Genomic DNA, 6598 nt, shown 5'->3' with positions numbered 1-6598 from the left:
ACTTAGGTTCAAAAGATTAAGCCACTTTCTCATGCTACCCAGATGATGTATGTTGGCTATAATTCCTGCTCAGAGCTTGCCCTCTGGGTCACCATCCACTATGTAAAGGTGAAAAATAAGTCAGGCAGCAAATGTTAGCTCTTTCCCTGAACCTTATGTGGTTCTCAAACTTGAGGACATCAAAAATATCTGAAGGACTACTTGAAACATGGATTGTTGGGTCCTACTCCAGAGTTTCTGACTAAGTAGAAATTGCATTTCTAACAAATTCCCAGGTGATGATGCTGCTGGTCCAGGGATCACACTTTGAGAACCACTCTTCTATAAGTGAGATATGTGAAGGAAACCTATGCAGGTTATAAATTGGCATTATTGAAGGAAGCGTAGATGCTACTTATACTTGAATAAGGCTGCACTATCATCTAATTTGAGGATATCGTTGACAAAATATTTCCTGATATCTGAAATTTCATTATTAAAAAATCATTGCTTTCCACTATTATATTTTCTGCTGTTAAAATGGAATTTTGGAAGGGATAGTATCTATTCATCCAGTTATGATCATTTTAAGCACACAAATGTAATACAAAGATCAATAATATGTGGTCCCTGGCTTTAAGGGGCTTAAAATCTAGAGAATGAAACTAAACCAAAAAACAAATAATACAGTGAAGCTTATAGATCTTCTGCAAAAAGGCAAAAGCTTATTTATGGCATAAAAGCAGAGCATAACAATTCTACTTCAGTTGGAACATGCAGTGGGGAGTTGAAAAGTTGAAAAGTAGAAAAGTTGGGTAGAGGAGCTGATTTAGCTGAATGTTGAAATTCAAGCAGGTTGCTAATCAGATAAAGTTTAAGGCTTAGCTTGGTAAAGTGTGGGAGGGAGGGAGAGTGCTATATAGGTGACTGAAGAGTGAGGCAGGTACCAGATTAAGTGTAGTTTATACACCCAAGTAAAGCATTTGAACTTCATGTTGAACACAGTAGTGAATTTCCAAATGTTTGTTGAGCAGGTGTGAAATATCTGCTTTGTGATTTATACAGACTGGTCTAATAGTTTGCAAGGCTTACTGACCAAAAGGCAGATCGAAGTTAGTAAGACTAATTTTATTTTATTCTATTTTTTTTTTTTGCCAGGGCTAGATTTTTATTCTTTTGCTCATTCCACTATCTTAGGCTGCATGTAGACAAGGAAAGCGCCAGCTTGTATTCCAAAATTCAATTTCCTTGTTTCTTCTCTGAAAATTCATAGGCTGCCCACTCCTTCCATCCTCCAGCATAGTGTTGAGCACTGTTAAAGCCCAGAGATATTGCTGTGTTCAGAGCCTTCTTGCTTCTCACTCCGGCTAAACAAGAAAATACTAGACTGTCACATCTGGATGGCTTTACTTCATTGTACTTCTCTTTGAAGGCTTTTGGGTTCATCTGTAGAGCTTCACCCACCTCATCCACCCAGAGCGCAGAGTCCGCAGACCCGAGGATCGCCCAGCGCGCACTCCAGAGCAGCAGCCGCAGCAGCACCATCTCCACTCGCGCCCGCCCGGCTGCTGACCACTTCCTTCTGCTCTTCCTCCTCCTCCTCCTCCTCCTCCTGCAGCCGCCGGGCGAGCCGCGTCGGGCTCTTGGGCGCCCTCAAGACTAATTTTATTAATAAAATAAGCCTGAGAAAAGAGGAGTTCTTCAAATAAAGAGGTAGTAATGTGTATATATAGAGGGAATTAATTTGATAGATAGTTAAGAAGTGAAATGAACAGCACTTTTTTAATTGTGTGAGACTGGTGTAGAGACTAAATAAGGGATGAATCAGGTTCTAGCTAAGGAATAATATAGATCAGTGATTCTCAAATTTTTACATATTAGAATCATCTGGGAACAACTTTGAAGAATCCTGAATCACAGGCCACACCCCTTACAATTAATTCAGAGGCTTCGGTAGCAGCAGAAATCCCCAGGTGTCCAATGTGCAGCCCAATTGAGAAACCATTATTATAGATAACGGCGCCATTTCCTAGATAGGGAACAGACAGGGAACAGATAATGTGAATAAGACTGTGTCAAAAAGAATGTAGAGAGAAAGAGTTTGAAAATACAAGAAAAGAAATGAGATAATCACAGAATGAATGGCCTGGAGGTGATGAGAGAATATAGGATGAAGGGTATAGGCAGAGATACTAAACTTCAAATTTAAGAAGATATGCCTTGGTTTCTGAAATTAAAGGAAAGGAGGTAATGAATAATGTAGATTTAAATACAGTCTCAGCTAAAATAGCACGAAGCTGGAATGTTCATGCCCAATAGCCTCAATTCTCTCTGTTAAGGAGTCACCATGCCTTCTGCAATGACAGAGGAGAATGAGAAAATTGGGGTAGAGAGCTTGAGGAAAACATTCTCAGCTATGGAATTGCATAACTGAGAATGTTTAGCAGTGAGGAACTGGTAGAGATTAGGAATTTCTTAGTGGGAGAAATCATTTAAAAAGGACAGAAAAGATCACCAAAGGAAAGTGCCTGTTTGCTCTGACCATTAACTCTTTTCTTACTTCTGGAAACATCCCTGTCTTTTTAAGCACTACATTCAAAAATGTAGTTCATAAGAGAATTCTCATATTTGTATATGCCTTCTTCTTTTGACCAAGTTGTGTGATCCAGAAGAAAGTACCAGACCCAAATGGACCAATTAGAGCCCTTTTCCACGATTTTTATAATTTGGAATAAAAATAGGCGTGAGTCATTCCTTCTCTGGTGTGGGGAGCTATCACGTTTGAGACTTGGACTCAACGAGAACATTCTTCCCACCATGTGCAACTGATGGTCTCAAGTCAGAGCAGAAGAAAGTGCAGATGAAAGCAAAATAGGAAAAGAAATAAAAGACAGGAGGACAATTATTACAGTGTTCCGGCTCCACCCCTGAACTTCCCGCATCGTGGTTGTCCGATCTTTCCTCTAAGTTGGAAGTACACTGTTGTTTCCTGGTATCTTTCAAGAAATAATTCCTTTGGTTCTGATTTTCAAAAATATAGCTGCCTAACAAAATGTGTACTAACTCTATAAAATTGTTATGTGAAAACTACACTTCCCAATCCCCTTGCAATAAATTGGGGTCACATCCAGTAGAACGTAATTGGAAAACTCATGTGTTCTTCCCAGGCCAGGTGAATTAAGAAGTATTAATGCCTTTTCCATCCTCTTCTTCTTTAAGCCTGGATGAGGAATACTCTGAGGTCCAAGAAAATGCAGAAGTAGGAGAAGTAAATAGCCTAAATTCATGAATTTTCAAGTGTAAGAAAACAGCTAAATGAAAGGAAAACCTGAAACATTTTAAAGACTGAACAGATTTTTTACTACTGCAACAGATTTTTACTACAGATTTAAGCTACTGACATTGTGGAATTTATTTGTTACAGCAGCTAGTGTTACTCTAACTCCCTAAATAATGCATGAAGAAAATTTGATTTGTATTTACATACATGATAACAAAATATGCTAAGTGTGGCAGTCATTGTCATGTTTGCTCTAGGGAGAATCTGTTTCCTCATCTTTTCGAGCTTCTGGAGGCCACCCACATTCCTTAGCTCGTGGCCCACTTCCTTCATCTTCAAAGTCAATGCCTTTGCATTTGTCTGACCACTCTTCCCTAGTCATGGCTCCCTCTGATCACAGATGGGAAAGGGTCTCCACTTTTAAGGATTCACTGGGTCCAGGCTAATCTTCACATCTTAAGAACCTTAACTTAATCACATTTGCAACAACCATTTTTCCACAGAGAGTAACATATCAACACATTCCGGTGATTAGAATGTGGGCATTTTTTGAGGGGGGCCATTACTCTGCCTACCACGACCTCTATTGCTCTGACTATTTCCACAGGACACATATCCACTAAAAGCAATAACTATTTTCCTCTCATTTGATATAGGTATTTTACTAAAGAACATATTGCAAAGGTGTAAAAAAAATCCCTGCTCATATAACAACAAAAACTTTTTAAAAAGCAATTTATCTCTTTATAACATCCTTAAGTCATCTAATATTTTATCCAAACTAAGGCTTAGATTCACACATCAACAGGGATACACAAGAAAAGTTAGTAAGAAGTAAGATTTACCTTTACTGTATATTCTTTCAATTTAACAATGACAAATTTTATCAATCTGACATTTTCACTTCGCTTTCACTGACAAAAGCAATTTAAAAAAAAATTCCAAAGGATAAATCTTATTAAGATTCAAAATAAAGAGGTTAGGAAGACTCCTTTCCATCTCCTGTTGACTTGATCATCTTTAGCACAAGGTAAACATTAAGCAATCATCAATTAAAATTTGTGTTAGAGTTATTCACAGAAACAGAATCATGGAGACAAATATTTATCTATCTATCTATCGATCTAATGATTTATTTTAAGCAATTGGCTCACACAATGGTGGAGGCTGGTATGTCTGAAATTTGCAATACCAGCTAGCAGGCTGGAAATTCAGGTAAGAGTTGATGTTGCAGTCGTAAATCTGAAATCCACAGGTGAACCAGTGGGCTGGAAACTCAGGCAGGGTTTATATGTTGCTGTCCTGAGGAAGAAATGCTTCTTCTTCAGGAAACTTCTATCTTTTCTCTTAAGGCCCTCAATCAACAGATGAGGCCCACTCATATTATGAGGAGTTATCTGCTTCACTTCAAGTCAAGTGAGTATAAATGTTAATAACACTATCATTACCTTTACAAAATCTAGACCAGTGTATTACGAAACAACTAGGCACCGGAGCCAAATCAAGCTGACTGATAAAATTGACCATCATATTTACAGAAATCATTATGGAATAAAAGTGTCATCTGAAGGACTCATTATTTTTATGAAGGCATTTTAAAATTAAATGCATTCTGGGCCGGCCCGGTGGCGCAAGCGGTTAAGTGCGCGTGCTCCGCTGTGGCAGCCCAGGGTTCGCCGGTTCGGATCCTGGGCACGCACCGATGCACTGCTTGTGGAGCGATGCTGTGGTGGCGTCTCATATAAAGTAGAGGAAGATGGGCACAGATGTTAGTCCAGGGCCAGTCTTCCTCAGCAAAAAGAGGAGGATTGGCAGATGTTAGTTCAGGGCTGATCTTCCTCACACACACACACAAAATTAAATACATTCTTACATCCATTGATTCAATAATTACCTATTAAGTGCTTACTGCATAGGTGTTTACTACATAACATTATAAGTCTGTTTGTATATGTGCTAAATTTATCTAAGTGTTTACTATGTTCTAGTTACTGAATTCTGCTAAGCATTGGCCATATAAAGATGAGTGAGACACTGACCCTGATTTTAAGAAAATTATTGTCTAACGAAAAAGATAAATATTTGTACAAATCTTCACAGCACAACCTTCTTGGTGCTAAAAGAAATACGAATTCAATAGTATGATTGCAAGGTGAAAGGAAGGTCCACTGACATAGCCCTAGGGAGTCCTACTTGAAGAAACTGGCCAGTGGAAAAGGTAGGGAAGGACAGTACAGGCGGATCATAGACTAAAGAGCATTGAATTCTATTGCCTGTTTAGCAAATTGAACACTTTGGTATATCTCAAATGCATGGCAGGATGTTAGTAAGGTAAATGAAGTCATATTACCTTCAATGTCAGACTGCATTTTGCTTTGCAGCAACTAGAAGGCCATGAAAATACTGGCCATTAATTAGGCAAGTATATCAAATCAGCCTTTACAATACTTAAAAAAAGCTACTTCCCTTTGAGGAAGGATACCAATTCTTTCTTGCTCCCTTGCCAATGTGTCTAATGATAGAGAACATGGAGATACTCATCCAGTTGGCCTAAGTATTAAGGGGTTGAGAATAGTTTTAATTATTCTTGTAACTTTTTAATAACTTTCACAGATGATTCTGATTTACAATGCTCTTTAGAACCACAGCATTTAAAGACTCTGAGTCAGGGGAGAAAAATAATAGACAAATTTTTTGTCTACTTTCATGCTCATTCTAATGGATCCAGGGCACAAAATATAGAAATGAAATAATTTCCTTGTTAAATCTCTCTCCACAAAGTGTTAAATGATTATTAAAGGTGGAAGTTTTTTTTTTAATCATGGATGATTTCATAAGGTTCAGATGCACTCAAGTGTTCTAATACGCTGCAGGCACATGAATGTATGAGTATTAGTTTCTATGCTGCATAACAAACTACCACAAGCTTAGTGTCTTAAAACAATATACATTTAGTATCTCACAGTTTCTACAAGTCAGAAATGCTGCTACAGATGAACAGGATTCTCTGTCTCAGAGTCTCACTAGGCAACAATCCAGGTGCTGGCCACAGCTGCATCTTCATCATACTCTATAGTAGGACAAGACCCACTTCCAAGCTTTCTCAGGATGTTGGCAGAATTTATATCCTTGTGTCTATAGAACTGACCTTCCTGTTTTCTAGCTGGCTACGAGCTGGGGATTGCTCTCAGCTCCTAGAGGCTATCTGTAGTGTGTTGCCACCTGGCCCTCTCCATAGGTCCTCTCACAAATGGCAACTCACTTTCAAATCCGAGAAGGGAGACTCTTTCTTTTTAGCCTGTTAAAAACATGGGAGAGGTATTCCATCATCTTTGCCAT

General features: G+C 38.6%; 1 pseudogene; it reads right to left on the bottom strand.

The window, feature by feature from the left end:
- Positions 1-1134: 1134 nt before the first annotated feature.
- LOC147913447 (thiosulfate sulfurtransferase/rhodanese-like domain-containing protein 3 pseudogene) lies at positions 1135-1534 on the bottom strand (annotated as a pseudogene).
- Between the last annotated feature and the right edge of the window lie 5064 nt (positions 1535-6598).

Source organism: Ceratotherium simum, chromosome 27, assembly GCF_057802395.1.
Source record: "Ceratotherium simum simum isolate JZ-2026a chromosome 27, ASM5780239v1, whole genome shotgun sequence".
In the NCBI taxonomy this organism is placed as follows: domain Eukaryota; kingdom Metazoa; phylum Chordata; class Mammalia; order Perissodactyla; family Rhinocerotidae; genus Ceratotherium; species Ceratotherium simum.
Note: the sequence above shows the minus strand (reverse complement) of the source record. Positions and strands in the feature narration are given on the sequence as shown.